This window comes from Eriocheir sinensis, unplaced genomic scaffold (assembly GCF_024679095.1).
Source record: "Eriocheir sinensis breed Jianghai 21 unplaced genomic scaffold, ASM2467909v1 Scaffold257, whole genome shotgun sequence".
Taxonomy (NCBI): Eukaryota; Metazoa; Arthropoda; class Malacostraca; order Decapoda; family Varunidae; genus Eriocheir; species Eriocheir sinensis.
This window is the reverse complement of record NW_026111562.1, coordinates 1-27,500: the sequence shown is the minus strand read 5'-3', so window position 1 is coordinate 27,500 and position 27,500 is coordinate 1. Positions and strand designations below refer to the sequence as shown.

The 27,500-nt window shown below is 41.2% G+C and overlaps 1 long non-coding RNA gene across 1 annotated transcript in view; it reads right to left on the bottom strand.

The window, feature by feature from the left end:
- The window catches only part of LOC126991287 (uncharacterized), a 68,915-nt gene extending 42,914 nt beyond the window's left edge, over positions 1-26,001 (bottom strand). Inside the window, exon 1 of the long non-coding RNA XR_007745371.1 lies at positions 25,801-26,001. This is a non-coding gene — a long non-coding RNA (uncharacterized LOC126991287). The remainder of the gene's footprint in view (positions 1-25,800) is intronic.
- Positions 26,002-27,500: the final 1,499 nt, after the last annotated feature.

The following is a 27,500-nucleotide window of genomic DNA, read 5'->3' as shown; positions in this document are numbered from 1 at the left end:
AGCGCGGAGTTTTTCTGTCTTTTCTATTTTTTTTCTTTTTAGCGCGGAGATGTTCTGTCTTTTCTATTTTTTTCTTTTTAGCGCGGAGTTTTTCTGTCTTTTCTATTTTTTTCTTTTTAGCGCGGTGTTTTTCTGTCTTTTCTATTTTTTTCTTTTTAGCGCGGTGTTTTTCTGTCTTTTCTATTTTTTTCTTTTTAGCGCGGAGTTTTTCTGTCTTTTCTATTTTTTTCTTTTTAGCGCGGAGTTTTTCTGTCTTTTTTCTTTTTTTCCTTTTAGCGCGGTGTTTTTCTGTCTTTTCTATTTTTTTCTTTTTAGCGCGGAGTTTTTCTGTCTTTTCTATTTTTTTCTTTTTAGCGCGGTGTTTTTCTGTCTTTTCTATTTTTTTCTTTTTAGCGCGGAGTTTTTCTGTCTTTTCTATTTTTTTCTTTTTAGCGCGGTGTTTTTCTGTCTTTTCTATTTTTTTCTTTTTAGCGCGGAGTTTTTCTGTCTGTTTTCTTCTTTTTCTTTTAAGAGCGGAGTTTTTCTGTCTTTTTTCTTTTTTTCCTTTTAGCGCGGTGTTTTTCTGTCTTTTCTATTTTTTTCTTTTTAGCGCGGTGTTTTTCTGTCTTTCTATTTTTTTTTTTTGCGCGGAGTCTTTCTGTCTGTTTTCTTCTTTTTTCTTTTTAGCGCGGAGTTTTTCTGTCTGTTTTCTTCTTTTTTCTTTTTAGCGCGGAGTTTTTCTGTCTGTTTTCTTCTTTTTTCTTTTTTAGCGCGGAGTTTTTCTGTCTGTTTTCTTCTTTTTTCTTTTTAGCGCGGAGTTTTTCTGTCTGTTTTCTTCTTTTTTCTTTTTAGCGCGGAGTTTTTCTGTCTGTTTTCTTCTTTTTTCTTTTTAGCGCGGAGTTTTTCTGTCTGTTTTCTTCTTTTTTCTTTTTAGCGCGGAGTCTTTCTGTCTGTTTTCTTCTTTTTTCTTTTTAGCGCGGAGTTTTTCTGTCTTTCTATTTTTTTTTCTTTTTAGCGCGGAGTTTTTCTGTCTTTCTATTTTTTTTCTTTTCAGCGCGGAGTCATTCTGTCTGTTTTCTTCTTTTTTTTTCTTTTTAGCGCGGTGTTTTTCTGTCTGTTTTCTTTTTTTCTTTTTAGCGCGGTGTTTTTCTGTCTGTTTTCTTCTTTTTTCTTTTTAGCGCGGTGTTTTTCTGTCTGTTTTCTTCTTTTTTTTCTTTTTAGCGCGGTGTTTTTCTGTCTGTTTTCTTCTTTTTTTCTTTTTAGCGCGGTGTTTTTCTGTCTGTTTTCTTATTTTTTTGTTTTTCGCGGGGTGTTTTGCTGTCTGTTTTCTTCTTTTTTTTTTTTAGCGCGGAGTTTTTCTGTCTGTTTTCTTCTTTTTTTCTTTTTAGCGCGGTGTTTTTCTGTCTGTTTTCTTCTTTTTTTTTTAGCGCGGTGTTTTTCTGTCTGTTTTCTTCTTTTTTCTTTTTAGCGCGGTGTTTTTCTGTCTGTTTTCTTCTTTTTTCTTTTTAGCGCGGTGTTTTTCTGTCTGTTTTCTTCTTTTTCTTTTTAGCGCGGTGTTTTTCTGTCTGTTTTCTTCTTTTTTTCTTTTTAGCGCGGAGTTTTTCTGTCTGTTTTCTTCTTTTTTCTTTTTAGCGCGGTGTTTTTCTGTCTGTTTTCTTCTTTTTTCTTTTTAGCGCGGTGTTTTTCTGTCTTTTCTTTTTTTTTCTTTTTAGCGCGGTGTTTTTCTTTTTTTCTTTTTAGCGCGGTGTTTTTCTGTCTTTTCTTTTTTTTTCTTTTTAGCGCGGTGTTTTTCTGTCTGTTTTATTCTTTTTTTTCTTTTTAGCGCGGAGTTTTTCTGTCTTTTCTTTTTTTTTCTTTTTTAGCGCGGTGTTTTTCTGTCTTTTCTTTTTTTCCTTTTTTCAGTGCGGCGTTTTTTCATCTTTCATTTTTCTTTTCTTTTTCTTCTGCCTTCGTCATTCAGGGTTTGAGATTTGGCCTTTTCATTTCTGCCTAAATCTTAAGCCAAATGAAATAATGAGTTCTTTTGCGATTTCCTGAACAGTAGAAAACAATGACTTGGGCGGTTTGTTTACGAAGGTGACGATATTATTCTGAGCTGCATGTCTCCTAATTCCACTATAATAAATTTGAAAATAATTAGAATCTCTATGGACCCCTCCTTGGGAACCACGGGCTTAGGAGGACTGAGGGAAAGCGTCTCTCTCTCTCTCTCTCTCTCTCTCTCTCTCTCTCTCTCTGGCACACCAAAAAAATTGTATAAATGGGAATAACGTACAAAAAAACGCGTTAAAACAAAAACAGAAAAACACATCGCTAAAAAAAAGAAAAAAAAAGAAAAAAACGCTCAAAAAAGGAAAAGAAAAAGAAAAAGAAAGAAGAAAGAAACGCCAAGAAGAGAAACAGAAACAGAAAGCAAAGAGTAAAACACTCCACTAAAAAAGACATAAACAACAGAAAAAAGAAACAAGAAAAAGAAAACACCAAGAAGAAATAGAGAAAAAAACAGAAAACAAACAAATATACCGCACTAAAAAAAGAAAAAAATTGAAAAAAGAAAGACGAAAAAAACGGCCGACATGAAATACAGAAAAAAAAACATAAAAAAGAAACAGAAAACACCGCGCTAAAAAAGAAAAAAGAAAAAAAGACAGATGAAATGGAAAAGAAAAAACAGAAAACAAACAGAAAAACACCGCTCAAAAAAAATGGCCGAGAAGAAATAGAAAAAAAAACAGAAAACACCCGCTAAAAAAAAACAAAAAATATAAAACCGCAAAAAATGCCAAGAATAGAGAAAAAACAGAAAACAAACAGAAAACACGGCTCAAAAAAATGGGAGAAGAGAAAAACAAAACAAACACCGCTAAAAAGAAAAAACAGAAGAAAAAACAAAATATACCGCCAAAATCAGCGCACTAAAAGCAAACAAAAAAGAAAGAGGGAAACAACTGACGAGAAGAAATAGAGAAAAAAAAAACAAAAAAACAGAGAAAAACACCGTGCTAAAAAAAACAGCGCTAAAAAGAAAAAAACAAAACAAAAACAGAAAAACACCGCGCTAAAAAAAAGTGATAGAAGAAAAAACACCGAGAATAGAGAAAAAAACGGAAAACAAACAGAAAAACACCGCGCTAAAAAAAGTGATAGAAGAAAAAAACACCGAGAATAGAGAAAAAAACGGAAAACAAACAGAAAAACACCGCGCTAAAAAAAGAAAAAACTAAAATGAAAGAAGAAAAAAACGCTGTCATCAGAAAACGGAAATAGAAAAACACCGCGCTAAAAAGAAAAAAATGAAAGAAGAAAAAAAACACCGAGAAGAAAGAAAGAAAAAAAAACAGAAACAGAAAAACACCGCACTGAAAAAGAAAAACAAACAGACACAAAAAACACTGCAATAAAATAGAAAAGAATAGAAAAACAGAAAAAAAACGCTATGAAAAAGAGAAAAAAACAGATGAACAAAAAACACCGCAGAAAAATAGAAAAAAAATAAAAACAGAAAAAAACGCAAAAAAGGGAAAAAACGAAAAAGCTGCAGGAAAATAGAAAAACAAAACAAAAAAAAAGGAAAAAAAAACATAAAAGATGAACCAAAAACACCGCGATAAAAGAGAAAAAACAGAAAAAAAGCTGTTTGTTTTTTCTGTTTTTTCTCTTTTATCGCGGTGTTTTTGGTTCATCTTTTATCTATTTTTTGATGAACAAAAACACCGCGATAAAACAACGGAAAATTAAAAAAAAAATTCAAAAATGACTAAAAACATTTACAGTTCAGTAGAAAAACAGATGAAGGAAGGAGCAGGAGGAGGAGGAGGAGGAGGGACGGGGAGCTCTGACCCTGTGATAAAGGTTCAGATTCATTATAAAAAGATGCAGGATTTCCGACCTTATGACAGTTTGACCTTATTCTCTCCTCCTCCTCCTCTGTCTGCTGGCCTGTTAGTAATCTCTCTCTCTCTCTCTCTCTCTCTCTCTCTCTCTCTCTCTCTCTCTCTCTCTCTCTCTCTCTCTCTCTCTCTCTCTCTCTCTCTCTCTCTCTCTCTCTCTCTCTCTCTCTCTCTCTCTGTCTGTCTGTCTGTCTGTGTGTCTTTCTGTGTCTTTCTGTCTGTCAGTATGTCTGTCTGTCTGTCTTTCTGTGTCTGTCTGTCTGTCTGTCTGTCTGTCTGTCTATCTCTCTGTCTGTCTGTCTGTCTGTCTGTCTGTCCATCTGTCTGTCTGTGTCTGTCTTTCTGTGCCTGTCTGTCTTTCTGTGTCTGTCTGTCTGTCTGTCTGTCTGTGTGTCTGTCTATTTCTCTGTCTGTCTGTCTGTCTATCTGTCTGTCTGCCCATGGTCGCAGCAGGAGGGGATGTGTAGTGGCGCAACAACAACAATGATAAGTGTTTCGAGCTGTCAACAATTGAAGGAAAAAAGTTATCAGCAAACGAACTGCGCATTAAGGACTATCAGAGCCACTTCCGTCACTACCAAGAATAGTTCAGCTGGATCGATCCCCTTCCTGTCAATCTCTCTCTCTCTCTCTCTCTCTCTCTCTCTCTCTCTCTCTCTCTCTCTCTCTCTCTCTCTCTCTCTCTTCTCTCAATCTTTCGTGCTTTCTTTTATCTTTTCTTGCGTTCTAAGGCCTTTCTTTTATTTCTTTACTTCATCCTTGATTCTCTCTCTCTCTCTCTCTCTCTCTCTCTCTCTCTCTCTCTCTCTCTCTCTCTCTCTCTCTCTCTCTCTTTCCTGCCTTCCCCAGACGCGTGTTCATTTATCTCAGCTTTCTTATGCTTCAAGTAGATAAAAGTGTCGTAAACGGATGTTGTCCCCGCTTTGAGGTTGATAACGACTTCTTGCTTGTGTTTGAAAGCGTGGAAAACCCGCTGTTAGGCAAGTGTGCGATAAATATAGCATGTGCTCGCTGACTTCCACAGTGATTAATAAGGAAAATTGTAAGACGCAGAAAATGGAGAGGCGTTAGTGTGTGTGTATGTGTGTGTGTGTGTGTGTGTGTGTGTGTGTGTGTGTGTGTGTGTGTGTGTGTGTAATACTGATAAACAGGACGTATGATAAATCTAGCATGTGTTCGCTCACTCCCAGCAAGGCAAACAGGGAGAGTTGTAATAGGCAGGGTGGGAGACAGCATCAGGGTGAGTGTGTAGAGTGATAAGGCAAATAGGGAGTTGTAATAGGCAGGGTGGGAGACAGCATCAGTGTGAGTGTGTAGACTGTAGAGTGATAAGGCAAATAGGGAGTTGTAATAGGTAGGGTGGGAGACAGCATCAGTGTGAGTGTGTAGAGTGGTGAGTCTTTGCCACTCCCTTCCCACTGATCTCCCGGAAGTACATTAGGAAATACATCAACGCCTCGAGCCCTTTCAACCTCTCCTAGGCGTGCGTCTCTTATGGTATCTCGGGAACGCGGACCCCCAGTTTGTACGCTTTCGCTAACCTCTCTCTGCTGTCTCTCGCGTGCTGGTTTTTCTTCCCTTTGATTTTCGTGGAAGGAAAAGAAAACAACAAAAAATATCAGCTTCCATAAAACAGTGTGATTAGCCGCTCTTCCGTAAAACAAGATGAGGAGAAGTATTAGGTACGCACGCGAGATAACGAAAACAAAAAATAACAAAAGAACAAAACAAGAAATAACAAAATAACAGAATAAGAAAACAAAACAGAACAAAAAAAACAATAAATAACATCACAAAACAACAAGATCAAAAATAACAAAAATAAAAAATAAGAAAATAGCAAAACAAAAAGTATAAAAATAGGGAAGGTATAATCAACGTGCAACAACAACAACAACAACAATCAAAATCAGGGTCCTCAGTGTGCTGTAAACAATAGGAAAATGTATTACAAACGTGATATAACAACAACAACAAAAACGGAGGAGGAGAGTCACTGAAGGAGGGATGGGAATGAAGGAGAGGAGGAGGAGTCACTGAAGGAGGGATGGGAGTCAAGGAGAGGAGGGGAGTCACTGAAGGAGGGATGGGAGTGAAGGAGAGGAGTGGAGTCAATGAAGGAGGGATGGGAGTGAAGGAAAAGAGGAGTCACTGAAGGAGGGATGGGAATGAAGGAGAGGAGGGGAGTCACTGAAGGAGGGATGGGAGTGAAGGAGAGGAGGAGTCAATGAAGGAGGGATGGGAGTGAAGGAGAGGAGGGGAGTCACTGAAGGAGGGATGGGTGTGAAGGAGAGGAGGAGTCAATGAAGGAAGGATAGGAGTGAAGGAGAGGAGGAGTCGCTGAAGGAGGGATGGGAGTGAAGGAGAGGAGGGGAGTCACTGAAGGAGGGATGGGAGTGAAGGAGAGGAGGAGTCACTGAAGGAGGGATGGGAGTGAAGGAGAGGAGGAGTCACTAAAGGAGGGATGGGAGTGAAGGAGAGGAGAGTCACTGCAGGAGGGATGGGTATGAAGGAGATGATGAGGAGTCACTGAAGGAGGGATGGGAGTGAAGGAGAGGAGGAGTCACTGAAGGAGGGATGGGAGTGAAGGAGAGGAGGAGTCACTGAAGGAGGGATGGGAGTGAAGGAGAGGAGGAGTCACTGAAGGAGGGATGGGAGTGAAGGAGAGGAGGAGTCACTGAAGGAGGGATGGGAGTGAAGGAGAGGAGGAGTCACTGAAGGAGGGATGGGAGTGAAGGAGAGGAGGAGTCACTGAAGGAGGGATGGGAGTGAAGGAGAGGAGGAGTCACTGAAGGAGGGATGGGAGTGAAGGAGAGGAGGAGTCACTGAAGGAGGGATGGGAGTGAAGGAGGAGGAGTCACTGAAGGAGGGATGGGAGTGAAGGAGAGGAGGAGTCACTGAAGGAGGGATGGGAGTGAAGGAGAGGAGGAGTCACTGAAGGAGGGATGGGAGTGAAGGAGAGGAGGAGTCACTGAAGGAGGGATGGGAGTGAAGGAGAGGAGGAGTCACTGAAGGAGGGATGGGAGTGAAGGAGGAGGAGTCACTGAAGGAGGGATGGGAGTGAAGGAGAGGAGGAGTCACTGAAGGAGGGATGGGAGTGAAGGAGAGGAGGAGTCACTGAAGGAGGGATGGGAGTGAAGGAGAGGAGTCACTGAAGGAGGGATGGGAGTGAAGGAGGAGGAGTCACTGAAGGAGGATGGGAGTGAAGGAGAGGAGGAGTCACTGAAGGAGGGATGGGAGTGAAGGAGAGGAGGAGTCACTGAAGGAGGGATGGGAGTGAAGGAGAGGAGGAGTCACTGAAGGAGGGATGGGAGTGAAGGAGAGGAGGAGTCACTGAAGGAGGGATGGGAGTGAAGGAGAGGAGGAGTCACTGAAGGAGGGATGGGAGTGAAGGAGAGGAGGAGTCACTGAAGGAGGATGGGAGTGAAGGAGAGGAGGAGTCACTGAAGGAGGGATGGGAGTGAAGGAGGAGGAGTCACTGAAGGAGGGATGGGAGTGAAGGAGAGGAGGAGTCACTGAAGGAGGGATGGGAGTGAAGGAGAGGAGGAGTCACTGAAGGAGGGATGGGAGTGAAGGAGAGGAGGAGTCACTGAAGGAGGGATGGGAGTGAAGGAGAGGAGGGGTCACTGAAGGAAGGATGGGAGTGAAGGATAGGAGGGGTCACTGAAGGAGGGATGGGAGTGAAGGAGAGGAGGGGTCACTGAAGGAGGAATGGGAATGAAGGAGAGGAGGAGTCACTGAAAGAGGGATGGAAGTGAAGGAGAGGAGGGGAGTCACTGAAGGAGGGATGGGAGTGAAACATGGAAACATGGAAATGCAGGCAACAGAAAGCCTATTGGCTCATTACGAGGTCGCCCGCTTGGGTGATTTAATCTGCTCAACCGCCACTTGAGGCTTGATGAGCAGATGAAAGCACCTCGATATTGAGGAGCAGATGAAAGTCCCTCGTTATTCAGTTTACTCCCGACGCAGCGAAATGACGGTCGATTCTATATTTGAAGGAGTTGGTGGTATTCGCATTTACTACTTCTGAAGGAAGATTGTTCCAGAGGCGGATGACTCGGTTTGAAAAGAAACTCCTTCCAACGTCTGTGTTACATCGACTCGACTGAATGGGTAAACCGTTATTTCTAGTTCTTGACTTGGTTTGCAATTCAAAGAATTTGGAGTAGTCGACGTTATTGAACTTTTTCAGATACTTGAAGACTTGAATAATATCCCCTCGCAGGCGTCTTTTCTCCAATGTAAAGAGATTGAGTCGCTTGAGTCGTTCCTCGTACGGCTGAGCCCTTAAGGTTGGAATCATCTTTGTGGCGCGTCCTTGAATCCTTTCCAGTAAAGCAATGTCCTTTCTGTAATTAGGAGACTAGAACTGTACTGCATACTCGAGGTGCGGTCTTACCATGGAATTATAGAAGGATAGCATCACGTCTGGTGTTTTACACTCGAAGTTCCTCGCTATGAACCCGAGCATAGTGTTGGCTTTGTTGTATGCTTTTTTACAGTGGTTCGCGTGTTTCAGGTCACTGCTGATAGTGACTCCAAGATCCTTTTCCTCCTGCATCGCCTGCAGAGGTCTCCCATTTATGATGTATGTGTGGTTACTATTTTGGGACCCAATGTGCATGACTTCATTTGTCAACATTAAAAGACATTTGCCATTTTCCCGACCATTCGATAATGTGATTGAGGTCTTTCTGAATGATTTCGCAGGCGGTCTTTGTGAGGGCCTCTCCACCCACCTTGGTCTCATCTGCAAATTTCGATATTGTGGATTTCAGTCCTGATTCGAGGTCATTGATAAATATGATAAAGAGGATGGGTCCCAGTACTGACCCTTGAGGCACTCCACTAGTGACTGGAAGCCAATCGGAAGGCTGTCCGTTGAGTAGTACTCGCTGTTTTCTGTCGGTGAGCCAATCTCTTATCCACGCGATCAGATTGGCTCCGATGCCTGCCGAATGCAGTGTCTTAAGAAGTCGCTCGTGCGGTACCTTGTCGAAGGTTTTCTGAAAGTCCAGGTGTATACCATCACTGGGGATGTGGGCATCCCAGTTCTTATATATACCTTGGAAGAAGTCTAATAAATTCGTTAGGCAGGAGCTCTTATTTCTGAAGCCATGCTGGGTGTCGGAGATTATATTTTTGTTTTCTAGAAACTTAACAAGTTCATCTCTAATAATCTTTTCGAGTATTTTTCCTGCCACTGATGTCAAACTTGTAGTTTAATGCAACGCTTTTGTCTCCTTTTTTGAGAATCGGTGTTACGTTCGCCATCTTCCAGTCTTCCGGGACCTTGTTCAGTCGAACTGACTGGTTGAATATGTTAGTGAGTGGTTGAAGTATTTGTTGTCTAAGCTCTTTTAATAACCGCGGGGACAAACTGTCGGGTCCCGTTGACTTGTTCGTGTCGAGTTTGTCCAAGTACTTTTTTACTTCTTGGTCGCATATTGAGTCAATTTCCAGGGGCGTGATCTCACACGACAGGTTAGGGCCCTCGGGAATGGTTTCGATGTCCTCGACTGTGAATACGGATGCGAAGTTACTGTTGAGGATTCTGGACATCTGTTTACTGTCCTGAGTTACAGATCCAGTCTCGTCTGTCAGGGGACCAATATTGGATTTTACTTTCTTTTTCGATCTTATGTACAGTCGCGATATGAAGTGATGTCGCCGTGTACGTTTATTTTCGATCACGCAAGTATCGTTATATATTTTGAAGAGTACCATTATTTTCCTGTATCTTCATCATAACTTAACTAAATATATTTTACAAGCTAGAAAAAAAATAGAAAAGAAATTTTCAATGATGTCTTACGAAGACTTGTCGAAATATTTTGACACAAAGTGTTTTCGTTCACCAAGGAAAGAGTCAAATGAAGTCCAAATATCGACATATTACTCAAACAGAAAGTAAAATTATCTTTTCATGATCATTGTTGACAACAATAACATGCATAATTAGTCGATATCCTAAACTAGGATGGCGTAATTTATTTAATTTATACTCTCGTTTGATGATGACGTCATCGCCCGCGCACCATACCTATTATTCAGCCCTGACTCACTCTTTGCCTTTCGTGGTCAACATAACGATAACAAAAGATTTCCGTGGACTTCTAATGCATGATAGTGATCAAGGGAAGATGCCCGCAGCCTATAACTACCGAGGGATAGTCGAAGATGGAAAAATAAGAATATATAGCTTCATAATAGTCGTGTTTTGTAACTCACTCTTTGCCGCCGATCCCAAACATCATTGCCTTTCTTGGTCAATATAACGATGACAAAAGCTTCATGTAGACTTATAATGCTTGGAGGTGATCAGTGGAACATGTCCACAGCTTATAAGTGCCATAGAATAATCGAGGAAGGTGGGGAAATAAGAATATATGGCTCTGAAATGGAGGTGGTGGTCGTGGTGCGGGCGGGTAGGCTAATCGCAGCGTTGCTAAACATTAGGCTATGGTCGAGTGTTCGTAGAGGCGCCGGAATTTTGATAGTTCAGATATGGCAACCCTACCTATGAAGGCATTCTTCATTCATCATCGTTACTGAGCAATGTTACTATATATTTCAGTGCCCATGCTTATGATAAGAAGCCATCATAGTGGATAAAAGGTGTTTAATATGAAACCTTATTATTTGATCGTTTCTTAATCAATAAAACGCAAAGTAATGCCAGTAACTGTCCATTCGCTTCGTGTCATACTGTGCGTGTGTATTAATAACTGCAGAAGACAGTTCATGGTATGACACAGAAAAAAAAAGAAAAAAAAAAAAAAATATATATATATATATATATATATATATATATATATATATATATATATATATATATATATATATATATATATATATATACAGTCACCCCCCGCCGTTCGCGGTCTCACCCATCGCGGTTTCGCGTATTCGCGGTCAACTAATTGTGACCCCCCCCCGCTTATACGCGGCCCCAGTTTCGCGTATACGCGGATGCATTGACGCTAAATAGGAAGGCAGAGAGGAGGGAGGGAGGCAGAGAGGAGGGGGGAAGGGAGAGAGGAGGGAGGAAGGCAGAGAGGAGGGAGGCAGAGAGGAGGGGGAAGGGAGAGGAGGGAGGCGGGGCAATGGACGTTAAGGCGGTGTCACACTAGCACTTTTTCCGTCGATTAATGCCATTTCCGTCGATTTTTCATCGTTCCGCATGAATTTGTCAGACGATCAGGATCGTTTCCGCCTGCAAATTTCCGCCTTTGTTTACATTTCCAAGACCAAGACCGAGACTTTCCGCGTGGCTTCAACCTGTCTCAAACGCTCTCCTGCAGTGACAGCCTTCCTCATCCTGGTGTCACTTCTGGCAATAAGAGGTGTCACTAACTCCAGAAGTCTGTGGTACTGACTCTTGTCCAACCTGATCCAATTCTTCAGAGTCTCATGATCCTCTAAACTCAGCTCTTTTAACAGCCTGTGGTACACACTTTCTCTTTCCCAACGAGCCAACCATGAGCGCATCCATGCACGCTTTTTGGTTTGTTTAGCTCGTCTAAGTCTCACAATACACAGTATTAGGTTCAGAGCAGCGTATCTTTGCCGCAGCGTGGACTCCATGTTTGTTTACATTCCCATGGTCTGTGCCGACGGAAAGTTTCTGACGAAACACCGTTTGTGTGTGACAGGCCGCAGCCAAGATATCGACGATTTTCAGAAAAACGACGGAAAAAGTTGACGGAAAAAGTGCTAGTGTGACACCGCCTTTAGGTTGCTCCTGAGTGACGTCACGGTTAGACTGTGACGTCATGCTTTCCTATTGGCCAGCAGCTCACTCAGGGACGACTGCTATTGGTCGAGATTTTCTCATAGCAACATTATCGTAAAAAAAAAAATTTCACGCGCCGCCACACTGCAGTGTTGCCAGATTGGGCTACTTATCGCAAATTGGGCTACTTTTGGGAACGAAAAAAAACATGTTTTATATGACGTGTCAGAGGTGACTTCCCCAAATGCATATTTTCCCATAGGGTTATAGTCCCGCCGTTCGCGGTTTCGCGCATAGCGCCGAAGTCCGGGAACGAAATACCCGCGAACGGCGGGGGATGACTGTATATATATATATATATATATATATATATATATATATATATATATATATATATATATATATATATATATATATATAGCTAAATCTGAACAACGTGTAACAACTGTTTTTCATAGATAAGCACACGACGTGAGCTAAATCATTTCAAGGTTGTCTTCAGCACTGAAGACAACACATGACATTCGCAGTCGCATTTTTTTAAACACATGAATGTATAATTGTAATTCAGGTACTACTATGTTATTTTACCGTGTTTTACATCACAACGTATTATAGATTATCATTAAAAGGGAACATTATAACATAAATAATAAATACACATCACTTCCGTTACCTTCAAATGCTCCCGTACGAAACATTTTGAGAGCGGCGACATCACTTCATATCGCGACTGTACGTGAAGAATTTCTTGGAGTTAGTTTTGATTTCGCACGATATTTGCTTTTCATAGTTGCGTTTGCTACTCCGAATAAGGCTGCGACAAGCTCTGAGGCTGTTGTGGTACTGTGTGCGGGCTTTGGCCGTGGCATTCTTTTTCATCAAATTATATATTTTTTTTTTTAGGTTTACTGCCCTTTTTATTTCTCTGGTCATCCACGGTGGATCTACGGCCCCATTTACTCGCCTGGATTTCGTAGGCACTGTAGCCTTCTCTACTTGCAACAGCTTATCTTTGAAGACGTTCCACGCGTTGTCGATTGTATTGTCGGTGATGCCAAGTTGGTCCCAGGTCGTAGGGGGAAGCAGGAGGAGGAGACGGAGGCGGAGGAGGATAAATCAGAGAGAAAGAAAGACGGGAAAACCCAAACCCTAAGGAAGGGCAAGGAAGGGAAGGGAAGGGAAGGGTAAAGAAGGGAAGGGCAAGGAAGGGATGGGAAGGGAAGGGAAGGGTAAGGAGGGAAAGGGAGGGGTAGGGAAGGGAAGAGGAAGGAATGTTTGGAAAGAAAAGGGTGAGGAAGGGAAGAGAAGGATAGGGAAGGGAAGGGAAGGGAAGGGAAGGGTAGGGTAGGGAAGGAAAGGGAAGGGAAAGGAAGGGTAAGGAAGGAAGGAAGGGTAGGAAAGGGAAGGAAGGAAGGGAAGGAAGGAAGGAAGGGTAAGGAAGGAAGGAAGGAAGGGTAAGGAGGGAAAGGGAGGGGCTGGGAAGGGAAGAGGAAGGAATGTTTGGAAAGAAAAGGGTGAGGAAGGAAGAGAAGGGTAAGGAAGGAAGGAAGGGAAGGCAGGGAGGGAAGGGCAAGGAAGGGAAGGGAAGGGAAGGGGAGGGTAAGGAGGGGAAGGGAGGGGTAGGGAAGGGAAGAGGAAGGAATGTTTGGAAAGAAAAGGGTGAGGAAGGGAAGAAAGGGTAAGGAAGGGAAGGGAAGGGAAGGAAGAGGAAGGAAGTCTAGTGAAGGGAAGAGGAGGATAAGTTAGGGAAGGGAAGGGAGGGATGGCTTAGGGGAGGGAAAGGAAGGGAAGGCAAAAGGAGAGATGGGTAAGGAAGGAAAGGGAAAAAAATACCCTTGGAAATGTCGGGTTCTAATGAGTGTTTTTTCAGGTTCATGGTACAGATGAAGGGTCAGACTACCACAAGGGTCATAAAACCACCCCTGGAAATACTGGGTTCTAATGAGTGTTTTTTCAGGTTCACGGTACAGATGAAGGGTCAGACTACCACAAGGGTCATAAAACTACCCCTGGATATCCCCGCACCTCCTTGGAAAGCCTTTGGTGTATACGTGTGCCTTGAGCATTGTGGCGTTTAAGAATACGGGCCATTTTCCCCCGCCAGTTCCCCATCCTCGCTCAAACAGTAACCCAGCGCTGCAGAATAGTGACCCTTCACCACTAAGGACATTAAGGCCAAAATGGTAAGCGTCCAAGGGTTAGGGGAATGGTAAGGCAATTTAGCTCCAGTGATATCGCAATAGCCTTCCGGTGATAAAGCTTGTCTTCACGCGACCAGGGAGTGATAGATGTTCCACGTGTTCTCCGAGAAATGGAGCACCGCTTTCATACGACGCATTTCCTGTTCCCTCGTGTGTGCGTGGCATTTACAACAAACACTGATAGATATTTCACGCATAAATATTGCTCCGTATAAGGGGGCGCCACATTCCTACAACGCATTTCCTGAATTGTGTGGATCTGCTGCACGGGCGGGGCATTCATAACTGATCTCCACAGTCTTTCTTGGTGTAGTCTATAAAGTCAGAGATTATCCCAATCTAAGTATGATGTCACACAACGGTTGTTTTGCTCACTGAGGTTACAAACTATTAGCGTCACCAGATGTTGCACAGCTGCAGACGGGTAAATTTGTGTACAATGCCTTAAATTCATAATAGGATGATTGTGGATTTCGATGTTACTCGGAATTTTCCTAACAGAAGACCTCATAATCTTAAAACCCCATTTTGTGGGATGTCTCTTGCACGAAAACGAGTTATTTATAGAGGCACGAGGTCTTGACACCATGGCATGGGAACGGCAAATACTGTGTCGTTTTTAGGTAAGAGTTAAGTAAGGGAAGGGAAGAGAAAGGAATGTGTGGTGAGAAAAGAGTGAGAAAGGCAAGAGAAGGGTAGGAAGGGAAAGGAAGGGAATGGTAAGGAGAGGAAGCAGAAAGAAGGTTAGTGAAGGGAAGAGGAGGGTAGGCTAGGGAAGGGAAGGGCAGGGAGGCTTACAGGGAATTAAAAGAAGGGAAGACAGAGGGAGAGATGGGTAGGGAAGGGAAAAAAAACTACCCTTGGAAATTGTTGGCTTGTTGGCTTCAATTGTGAGCGTGTATGTGAATTCTTATATGCATGTATATGCATGCATGCTTATATGCATGTGCTTGCATATATCTCGTGATATGCTCTGCCAAGAGGTATGTATACGTGTGCCTGCAAGGCTTTGTATGCTGATGTGGACACGTCGATTTATGAAAGGCAAATACAAGTGTATATATAATTACTGTTGTAGGCCCTTTCTCTCTCTCTCTCTCTCTCTCTCTCTCTCTCTCTCTCTCTCTCTCTCTCTCTCTCTCTCTCTCTCTCTCTCTCTCTAAGTCAAAGGCAGTCAGTCAAAGGCAGTCAAATTCATTCAAAGTCAGTCAGTCAGTCGTTAAAGTTTGTCAGTCAAAGTTTGTCAGCCATAGTATGTCAGTCATAATCTCTCAGTCAATCAGTCAATCATTCAAGGTCAGTCAAATCAGTCAAAGTCAATCGTTCAGTAAAAATTAGTCAGTCAATCAAAGTCAGTCACTCAGTCAAAGCTATTCATTCATTCAATCTGTTAGAGTCAGTCAAAGTCAATCAGTCAGTGAAAGTCAGTCAGTCAGTCAGAGCCAGTCAGCCAAAGTCAGTCAGTCATTCAGTAAATCAAAGTCAGTAGGTCAGTTACTCATTCAAAGTTTCAAAGTGAGTCAGTTAGTCAGTTATAGTCAGTTAGTAAGTCGAAGTCAGTCTCAGTTAGTCAGTCGGATTCAGTCAGTTGGATTCAATCAGTCAGTCAGTTAGTCGAAGTTAGTCAGTCAATCAGTCAGTTAAAGTCACTCAGTCAAAGTCAGTCAGTTAGTCAGTCAGTCAGTCAATCAGTCAGTTAAAATCAGTCAGTTAGTTAAAGTCAGTCAGTCAATCACAGTGAGTCAAAGTCAATCAGTAAGTCAGTCCATCAAAGTAAGTCAGTCAGTCAGTCAGTCAGTCAGTCAAAGTCAGTCAGTTAATCAAAGTCAATCAGTCAGTCAAAGTCAATCAGCCAGTCAGTCAGTCAGTCGGATTCAGTCAGTCAATCAGTCAGTCAGTCAGTCAGATTCAGTCAGTTGAAGTCAGTCAGTCAATGAGTCAGTTAAAGTCAGTCACTCAAAGGTAGTCAGTCAGTCGAAGTCAGTCTGTCATTCAGTCAGTCAGTTAGTCGGATTCAATCAGTCACCAAAGTCAGTCAGTCAATCCGTCATTAAAGTCAGTCAGTCAAAGTCAATCAGTCAGTCAGTTAAAGTCAGTCAGTCAAAGTCAGTCAGTCAGTTTAAGTCAGTCAGTCAGTCACAGTTAATCAGTTAGTCAGTCAAAGTCAGTCAGTCAGTCAGTCAAAGTCAGTCAGTCATCCAAAGCCAGTCAGATAGTCAAAATCAGTCAGCCAGTCAATGTCAGTCAATCAGTCAGTAGGTCAGTCAAAGTTAGTCAGTCAATCAGTCTATCAAAGTCATCAGTCAGCCAGTTAAAGTCAGTCAGTCAGTCTATCAAAGTCATCAGTCAGTCAGAGTCAATCAGTCAAAGTCAGTCAATCAGTCAAAGTCAGTCATTCAGTCAGTCAGGCGGAGGCAGCCAGTCACTCAGTCAGTCAGTCAGGCAGTCGGATTCAGTCAGTCAATCAATCAGTCACTCAGTCAGTCGGATTCAGTCAATCAGTCAGTCCGTTGAAGTCAGTCAGTCAATCAGTTAAAGTCAGTCACTCAAAGTCAGTCAGTCAGTCGAAGTCAGTCAGTCACTCAGTCAGTCAAAGTCAGTCAGTCAATCAATCAAAGTCAGTCAAAGTCAATCAGTCAGTCAGTCAGTCATTCAAAGTCAGTCAGTCATTCAAAGTCAGTCAGTCAGTCAGTCAGTCAGCCAGTCAGTCAGTCAGTTAATCAAAGTCAGTCAGTCAATCAGTCTTTCAAAGTCATCAGTCGACCAGTTAAAGTCAGTCAGTCTATCAAAGTCATCACTCAGTCAGTCAGTCAGTCAAAGTTAGTCAATCAGTCAAAGTCAGTCAATCTGTCAGTCAGTCGGTCAGACTCAGTCAGTCAGTCATTCAAAGTTAGTCAGTCAATATCAGTCTCTGTCGGTCAGTCAATCTCTCTCTCTCTCTCTCTCTCTCTCTCTCTCTCTCTCTCTCTCTCTCTCTCTCTCAGCTGATAACAATGCTGTCCCCATTCCTTACTCATCATTATAGTTGCAGTTATTTGAACCAAAAATATGGACATTTAATTTATGTGTGCTGTCTACGCCAAGAAAAATAATGCACACGGTATCACAACACTTTTTTTTTCTTCTTTTGTTCCCTCTAAATACTATACATTACTTGTATTGGTGTGGGAACATCGTACATCAGAAAAGGCACAGCTTCCCTCAACCTTTAGAATTCTTAATTGGTTTCAGCGGGCATTATTTATTTGTTTATTTATTTTTGTGGAGGCTCGTCTGTGTGGCAGAATGTGACACACCTCGCCCCAGTCCATTAACCTACTACCACTGGCAATGGTAATTCTCATGTTGTGATTAAAAAAACGGAGCGGTTACTAAAGAAGGGAACATCATGCAGCTAACGGTTCCTCCATTGGAAAAAAATATTATTATGATCATAATTATTATTATTATTATTATTAGTAGTAGTAGTAGTAGGAGTAGTAGTAGTAGTAGTATTGAAGCAACTAATATTGTTATTATCGTTGGTATTGCTAATTAATGGTCTGACGTGAGTAGCCTAAAGGAGATTCTCTCTCTCTCTCTCTCTCTCTCTCTCTCTCTCTCTCTCTCTCTCTCTCTCTCTCTCTCTCTTCAATATTATCTCAGCTAAAATTAAGTCCTCACTCTACAGAAACAGAATACGAGAAAAAGAGCAATGTCCATAGATGTGCAGACTAGGCTATTGCCTAGGCTATGGACTATGCAGACTACGGGCTAGGCTACCTTATTCTTTTACACACATCCCAGAACAATGTTTTGATTTCCTTCATTTACTCATTTTAGTTCATAAGTTTATTACATTAAATAAAAAAAAATAATAGTTTTATGTTAACCTGGTGGTAGTTCCACTTCTGTACCCATCGCCTCTGTTGCGTTTCTTCTTCGCCAGTACTAGCTTCCATTTATCTTCTTTTCGACTTCTTTTCCTTCCTCTTGAATGAGCGGCTTTCTGACCACAATAGTTTCATTTAAATGAATTATTTGCTGGTTTCCTATTTTCAGTGCAGGCGTTCTATCTGGACCCTGGTCCTATGCTTGCTATTTTCTTAAGATGATTTTGTATTTCATTTCTTACTGTTCCCAGTTATAGCTTATATGCTGTATCTGTTAGTGCTATTGGTCTTAAAAGTCCCTTATGCATGGTTGGCTTTGCCTTCTATTTATTAATTGTTATTTGATACTTTCCAAGTGTCTTGGAATACAGGAATAATACCATTATTCCTTTTATTCCTGTATCAAAAACATTACTTAATGCATTCAGTATATTTGTCTTAATTCCATAGAGGGGTAGGCTCAGACTAGACATCACACCCTCACACCCTCTGGCTGTTTGTAAGGTATGTACAAAAGAGTAAATGCAAGTCTACATATTTGTTTCCATAATACTGTTTGGTGATGCAGATATGGATATAATTTGGTGATGCAAGTATAGATTTCATATCTATAATACTGTGGTAGTTGCAAATGTGCACATTATGTCTATCTCACATTGTGTAGAATGTAGATGAAAGACTAGAAAAGTTCCATTGTCTTTGCAACATCAGAAATGGATTTCAAATAAACATTTTGTTTATCATCTACTGCATAAAATAACCCCATCCTTCTCATGCACACTATATATCATAATTTAAGGTTGCATCATCTTGAATTACGTTTCACAGCACCACCCGCAATCTGCAGTCCTGAAACAATATGTTGTTGAATTGTTTCTACACTCCTCATTAGAGAGAGAGAGAGAGAGAGAGAGAGAGAGAGAGAGAGAGAGAGAGAGAGAGAGAGAGAGAGAGAGAATCATCTTTTTCAAGCTTAACTTACCAACTTCTGTAGGGCAGCCTGTTTTAGCTCTTTGATAAGTAATATTTGGTAAATTTCTTGGTTTCCCTATCATGATTTTCTCATATATTGACTCTCAGGTTGATCATATTTCCTGGGCACAGCTAATGTAAGTACTTTATCATGATTTAATGTTTTGAAAAGCATTGGTGAGTATTTATTAACAGATTCGTGGTTTATCCATGTTAGGTTAGTTGCCCTATCAAGTGTTGCCTAACATAACATCGCTCCTTAAAACCTTCTCATATATATATATATATATATATATATATATATATATATATATATATATATATATATATATATATATATATATATATATATATATATATATATATATATCTATGAATAAAGATACCTACGTATGATATTGTGTGGAGCCATTATATATTAATTATGATAGCATATTAACACCTATCCTCACCTAAATTAACAGCACTGTAAAAACAGTCATATTAATATTCACATGATGTAAACTACGTAATGTATATACTGTGTTCTGAAAAAAAAAAAAAAAAACTTCAATATCAGGTCAGAGGTACAATTACGGCATGTAATATTGCAATGATTATCTCAGCTGTCTTTGACATTTAAATTTTATGTTATCGCCAGACGCCTTGGTCCTTGGTACCATCTCAGGCCGTGTACGGTTTCATCGACGTCGCTTAATTAGAGACAAGGAAGGCCCTACAGTTTTCCTTCCCCTGTCATTATTAATGAGTCTCAGGTGTCGCAACTTGGTGTGAACATGGCCTAAGTCTTCACCTGTGGAAATATGTTCATGCAAATGTGATTGGTATCCTATTTTTTGTGAAAAATGAATGTGCGATCATGGGTGTCGGAGTGCTGCTGAAGGATGGCTTGGCGACGAGGAAAAGCTGCCGAACTTTATGTAATTTCTGATTTACTAGGGCGAATTTTGCCTTTTTCTTCTATATGTAGATACAGAAAGCGTTAATTTATCCATACATGTCAACAGAACGATCTTACAACATATAATAGCGAAGAAATCCGAGGCATATAGATGCCCCGGCTCAATTCTGCCCGAGGCTCAATTTGCCATTGACAGGGCCTATTTTTCCTTCCCCTGTCGTTATTAATGAATCTCAGGTGTCACAACTTGGTGTGAACATGGCCTAAGTATTCACCTTTGGAAATACGTTGATGTAAATGTGATTGGTATCCTATTTTCTGAGAAAAATGAATGTGCGATCATGGGTGTCGGAGCGCTGCTGGAGGATGGCTTGGCGACGAGGAAAAGCTGCCGAACTTTATGTAATTTCTTATTTAATGGGGCAAATTTTGACATGGTCTTTGTCATCATAATAAAGAATGATGATCATGCTAGCTCTAGACGTCATATCAGACGAAAAGAACCCCATATACACGAGCTTGAGCTAAGATAACAGAGGCATGTTGATGCCCGGGCTCAATTTTGCCCGAGGCTCAATTTTGCCCGTGAAAGCGGCTTTACACCTGACAATTCCTAGTCGGCAATACAGCCGCGACGATCTAGCGGCTAGACAGGCTGTGGGCTCTCGGGACCAAGTACGTTCACACGTGGGAGGAGCCGCCATCAAGACGTAAACTGCTAGTAAATGTAAGGGCATGAACTCATCCCAGACACCCCAAAAGGCTACTACCATATCTTATAACCACAATGAGTTTGGTCCATTAGCCTAATATTGTAGATATACTTTAAGTAAACGAGTTTTACCTTCAGTAGTATTGATTGATTGATTGTTCAATGTTGCATTTAACAACAAAGGAGAAGGGAGGAACATGCCATCTCAGGCATTACATAGTACTGTGATTATATAATACACGAAAATAATCGTTCCTTACCTCCTTCGATATCTCGCAAAGAGACAAACATTTCTCGGATGTTGCTGCCACTCTCTCAAAAGTTGTTTTGCGTAGACTCAGCTTCTCATACAGCTTATCTTGTGGCTCCCACAAGTATCTATGCTGCCTCACTTCTTCTAGTAATGCCACCTCGGCCTCCCGGCTCCAAATCTTGTTGTCTGTATCTGTCATTTCTTGTTTTATTGGCGCCGACATGTTGTACCCAGCCGCCAGTCGGCAATACACGACGGACGCGCTCAGCTGCAGAAACCTTGCCGCGAGAAGGGCTCCCAGACCCAGACCCAGACCCAGACCAAAAATCCAGCCGCGCCTGTATTGCCGACTAGGAATTGCCAGGTGTAAAGCCGCCTTAAATTACGATAGTGCGAGGCAAACCAGCTGTGACGCGGAAAGCCATTCATAAAGAGTGCTCTAAGCTGACTTCCCTAAACCAAATATCCTTCTGACTTTATAAAAGGCAGAAAACTGAGGAATATTATGATTTTGAAAACTATATATATATATATATATATATATATATATATATATATATATATATATATATATATATATATATATATATATATATATATATATATATATATATATATATATATATATATATATATATATATATATATATATATATATATATATATATATATATATATATATATATATATATATATATATATATATATATATATATATATATATATATATATATATATATATATATATATATATATATATATATATATATATATATATATATAGTACACACTAATTAAGCGCATACATAAACTACATATTTTTGCGGCAGAGATATGTATTGGGGGAGCGAGGAGGCGTGACCACGCCACCTCCTTTATAACACAATTGAACTGTCTGAAAATGGACAAGAAGATAATTTTTTATGTTGCTGTAACTGTATACGTATAAGATAAAATGTCAGATGTCTCCAGAGTGGTTCCTGCACTTGCCTTCCACAACTGAGGTGACGTAGAGTAGGTACACAGCAGGACACCCTACAAGTTCCCCGTACCAACACCCTGCATGAGGGACACGTCTGTTCCTAGTGTAGACCCCAGGCTATGGAACGCTCTCCCACACCATGTAACACAATCAAATACTATACAAGTGTTCAGAAAAAGACTAAAGAAATTCTTACTTAATAATGACAAATATCAACTAGGATTCTACTGATCCCACGCTCACGCTATTTTGATATTGATTTGTATATAGTTTAGTAAACTTTTAGCTCAAGTCTTACTTTGATATATATGTTATCTGATGATACCTGTAATGTACAGAAAAGCCTTTTTCTCTCTCTCTCTCTCTCTCTCTCTCTCTCTCTCTCTCTCTCTCTCTCTCTCTCTCTCTCTCTTTTAACCCCTTGACTGCAGATTTCCTACCAGAAGACCTCCTCATCCTACAGGAATGGAACAAAAAGTGGCTGCTACAATTCAATGAAGAAAAATGTTAAGTCCTGCACCTTGGGAGGGGATATCCAGCACACCAATACCACATGGGAAACGCTCCACTATCCACCACAGAGGCAGAGAAGGGCCTGGGTCTATAAGTTACCAAGCTACCAGTGAAAGCCAAATCCGTGCCTATCACAGTGGACGGGTTAACTTAATTTGTAGTACGCATCAAACTTTTGTTTTAGCAGACAGACGGGCGATTGAACCTGAACGAGAAACATGTCTAATTGTGTACTTTTCCAGGCTTGCAATGACACTTTACCTCGTGCATTATTTCAGAAGCCTATTACATACGTTCGCTATATATTTATCATCACGAGTGGTGTGGGGCATGTTCCTCCCCACCTCAGAGCTGCCACTTTCAGCTGATGGGTGGACATTTCCCTCACTCTCTCGCTCTATATATATATATATAGATATATATATCTATATATATATATATATATATATATAGATATATATATATATATATATATATATATATATATATATATATATATATATATATATATATATATATATATATATATATATATATATATATATATATATATATATATATATATATATATCGCCAGAATTTTCTTTTAATACACTCAATGATGACCCCACGTGTTATGAAACACGTGAAATTAATCCAGACAAGGAAAGGTTTTGCTGCTGGGGATCGAACACACGACCAGCGAGACGGGAGAGCCACTCCTTTAACAGTCTGCCAAAGAGGTGCACCCCTGGCTGAGTGAGTTATAGGAGGGTCTCTCATCTGGCTTAGTCACTGCAGTATATATATATATATATATATATATATATATATATATATATATATATATATATATATATATATATATATATATATATATATATATATATATATATATATATATTATAAAGTACCTTCTCGAGTTTCGTGCTATCCGAGTTTTGCGATCCTCGAGTTTCTCGCTTAACCCTAAATTCTTACCATCCTGACTTTCGTGCATTATCATCCCGAGTTTTGAGCTGCTTTGTCATGTACGCGTCACGTCCATCTACCATCGGCGTCAAGCACACTGCCTTTAACCCGGTAGCAGTGACGGGCCAAATTTGTGGCTTTACCGTGTAGCAGCGACGGGCCAAATTTGTGCCATGATATAAACCCCCAAATATAGATGATACACAATCTGATCACAAATACTTTGACATGAAATTGTTTGTGTGAGGGGTAATTTTTTCTCATTTTTCTCGCTTAGTGGGACCATTAAGAAACATGATCCCTGCTGCAGTGTCACACTGGCCGTTTTCCTTCGAACATTGGAGCTACGGTCGAGAGAGAGAGAGAGAGAGAGAGAGAGAGAGAGAGAGAGAGAGAGAGAGAGAGAGAGAGAGAGACACTAGTAGGCAATAATGAAAGATACTTAGAGCGAGCGATTCAATAGCTATTTTACGTGTTATATTATCAAATTTATCTTTAATTTTGTTTGTAAATAGTTGAGTTCCGATGACTTTCTTGTGGGTTTCATTTATATATATGTTAAACGTCAAGTGGGAGTCCATATAAAGGCTAAGATTCTTGATATGTTTGCTGGGAGTGATGGGAGTGTTGCCATAGATGAGAGTGTTGTTTTGGGGAATTTGTTTGATGACTGACCTGGTCCCAATAAAGAGACACTGTGTTTTATAAGTATTCAGCAATAGACCGTTTTTATTAAAGTATTCCCTGGCCAGTGAGAAGGTCGCTTGTGCTGCCATGATGGGGTCAGGCAGCGCATTAACTGTACCAGTTTTCACGAACTGCATGTCATCTGCGTACTGTACTATCTCGCGTCCATGTATCGTTTCAGAGAAGTCATTGACAAAAATGGTGAGAAGAATTGGCCCTAATATTGATCCCTGAGGAGCTCCGTATTGTATTGGTGCAGTCGTAGACGTGGTACTATTGACTTTGACTTTTCGACTTCTATCAAGTAAATAGTCATGGAACCAAAATGAATCTATATTGACCTTGAGTAGTTTATCTATTAAGATATCGTGTTTTACACTATTGAAGGCTTTTGATAGGTTGCACAACGTTATAAGCGAAAAAAAAATTTCATCCAAATTTCTGTATAGTTTATTTGTAACTGTGGTAAGGACGGTCTCTGTTGAAAGTCTAGGTCTGAAGCCGTGCTGAGTGTTAGAGAGAAGTTTCTTGGACTCTAGGAAGGCAGTCATCTGTTGGGCTACAATTTTCTCTAACATCTTTGAGTGGTTCATACAAACCAAACATACCCAATGGCAAGAAGAGAGCAGTGTTAAAGACGACTGCTCTCTTCTTGCCAACAGCTAGGTTTGGTTCATGTGAGCCACTCACCAAATATGTACATTCTAACACACTCAAAGAAATGGTGAAGTTGTTTCTGTTTGTCAGAAACATCTGCCATGATTCCTGATGAGTCTGGTATGTGTGTGTGTGTGTGTGTGTGTGTGTGTGTGTGTGTGTGTGTGTGTGTGTGTGTGTGTGTGTGTGTGTGTGATTGTTGTTACTCGATCCAAGTGTTTATGTGGTTGGAGTCTAGATGGGTGGGTTTGCCGCTCACGTGCAGTGGTGACAATGAGAAATTCTGGCAGTAAGGAACCACAGGCACGCCCGATCCACAACCGCTTCTTCCTGCCATTTAACTGCAGCAACAAGTCCATAACTTGGGAAATGGCAGTACAAGCCGTGACAGCCCTTACTGTAGCAGACGACGCCTTGTCGATACAGGGCAACTGCTTTGTTTACGTTATGGATGTGGATACGGGCAACCGACCTTGGCCGTGTGTGACGCACACCTGGAAAAGTTGGAGTTAACGGTTGCCCTAGCTGCCTCCAACGCGGTGGGAGTAAAAGGCCCAGTGTGACACCAGGTTACGGACAACCGACAATTCGCTCCTGGTTGGGCGTATGGGCGTTGCCTGTAACCCCAATGGTTGGAGGAAAACGGCCAGTGTGACACCGCCTTAAGGCAGTGATCCCGCTGATTGGGTGAGCGCCAGAGATGACGTCATCGGACTCACAGCGAACCACAAGAGTGTTTTCAGAACTGTCAGCCAGTCATAAGACAGCCGTCTTCAACTGCGGCTTCAAAACGACTCGTTCTCTCTTCCCATTTTCTTTCTTTTTCCAAGGTACATATTTTGAGATAAAAAGGGAGGAAAGGCGGAAAAACAGGTCAGCCTCACAGGTAAGAACAAATAAGTGCTTTCCAGTGTTTTCAAGACACAGAGTTTTGCAATCCTCGAGTTTAGCGCTAAACCCTTGGAACAAAGCAAGCGCGAAACTTGCTCCTTGTTAGCAAACCCATGTCATGGCCTACATTTTAGATCCTTGTTAAGCAAACCCACGTCTTGGCCTACATTTTAGCTCCTTGTTAAGCAAACCCACGTCTTGGCCTACATTATAGATCCTTGTTAAGCAAACCCACATCATGGCCTACATTTTAGATCCTTGTTAAGCAAACCCACGTCTTGGCCTACATTTTAGCTCCTTGTTAAGCAAACCCATGTCTTGGCCTACATTTTAGATCCTTGTTAAGCAAACCCACGTCTTGGCCTACATTTTAGCTCCTTGTTAAGCATCAGCATAACCTTGTGTCACTCATGTATTTTTTTTTTTTTTTTTTTTACAAGATGACGGCTCAAGGGCAACAAAAAGCCCGCTACTCACCGCTCCCACAACAGATAAAAGTAAAGAGTGGCCAAAAGAGAGGTCAATTTCGGGTGTCTTGCAAATTTCCTTACACACGAGCACAACAAAGGTACAGAACAAGACCGGGTGGAGTACTCACCGGCGCGGCAGCAGAGGCACCAGGAGGGTGTGGGTGTGTGGCCCTGACCACCAACTTGCCTGGAAAGAATATGTCTTGTTGTTGATAACTACAATAAACGTAATTATGAATTTTAATGAACATAATTGCTTTTTGAAAGCACAGGAACACGACTGAGTCTACTGTCTCATTATTAGGATACAAATTTGACCCCATGGTGATTGCAGTCCCTCCTCTGTTGCTCTGTGCTGGCTGCCTTAACTTGCCTGGGCTGAGTCATCAGTCAGGGTTGTCCACTTGTGACTTCCCCGTGACAACTCACCCTGGCCAAGGTGACACACTGAGCCGTGCCTTCACTTGGCACTGCCAAAGTTTATCACAAAAAAATGTACTCACAAAAGTAAAACAATAATCAACAAAAAAATTATTTGAAAAAAGGCATTTGAATAAAAAATTATTTGAATAAAAATAATGATTTAAATCAAATAAATATTTTTTTTCTTATCAAGTGTTAATAGCACAAAAACTGTGCTAGGTCGCCGTCGCATGACCCTCCAACACAACCCCAACAATTTACACTATGCAACTAGGGGTCTAAAATGGAAAATGCTGAATAGTAAAGATGGCGCCACTATAAACACTTGCCTGCACCACAACGGGCTGGGGCCGACCATCAGGCCCTACTATGAAAGCCTACTGTCGCCACAGGCCAAGACGGAAAAAAAAGAAGAAAAAAAACTATAATGCCATGTTGTAGGGTTCATCAGGGCTAACAAATGTTATTATACAATGTCATGTCTACAATGCTTGGGTAAGCCAGGAAAACAACTTGAAGAGAACAACAACAAGAAGATGGACAATCTGTATATAAAAATCATGATTTTTCTACCCTGGAAGTGTGTGCTGATGACTGGAAACTGACTCAATGCACTTATTAAAGCTTATAAGTGTGTTTTGGAAGCCTACTAGTGTTTGTATAAAGCTGAACATTGACTTAGCACACTTATTAATCCGGTGACAGCGACGGGCCAAATTTGTGGCTTTACCGCGTACCAGCGACGGGCCAAATTTGTGGCTTTACTACGTACCAGCGAAGGGCCAAATTTGTGGCTTTACCACGTACCAGCGAAAGCCAAATTTGTGGCTTTACCATGTACCAGTGACGAGCCAAATTTGTGGGTTTACCACGTACCAGCGAAAGCCAAATTTGTGGCTTTACCATGTACCAGTGACGAGCCAAATTTGTGGGTTTACCACGTACCAGCGAAAGCCAAATTTGTGGGTTTACCACGTACCAGCGACGGGCCAAATTTGTGGGTTTACCACGTACCAGCGATGGGCCGAATTTGTGGGTTTACCACGTACCAGCGAAAGCCAAATTTGTGGGTTTACCACGTACCAGCGACGGGCCAAATTTGTGGCTTCACCACGTACCAGCGATGGGCCGAATTTGTGGGTTTACCACGTACCAGCGAAAGCCAAATTTGTGGGTTTACCACGTACCAGCGACGGGCCAAATTTGTGGCTTTACCACGTACCAGCGACGGGCCAAATTTGTGGCTTTACCACGTACCAGCGAAGGGCCAAATTTGTGGCTTTACCACGTACCAGCGACGGGCCAATCTTTTGCCATAATATAAACCCCTCAAAATAGATGATGCATAAACTGATCACAAATGCGATGATATGTATTATGAAATGGTTTGCGTGAGTGATGATTT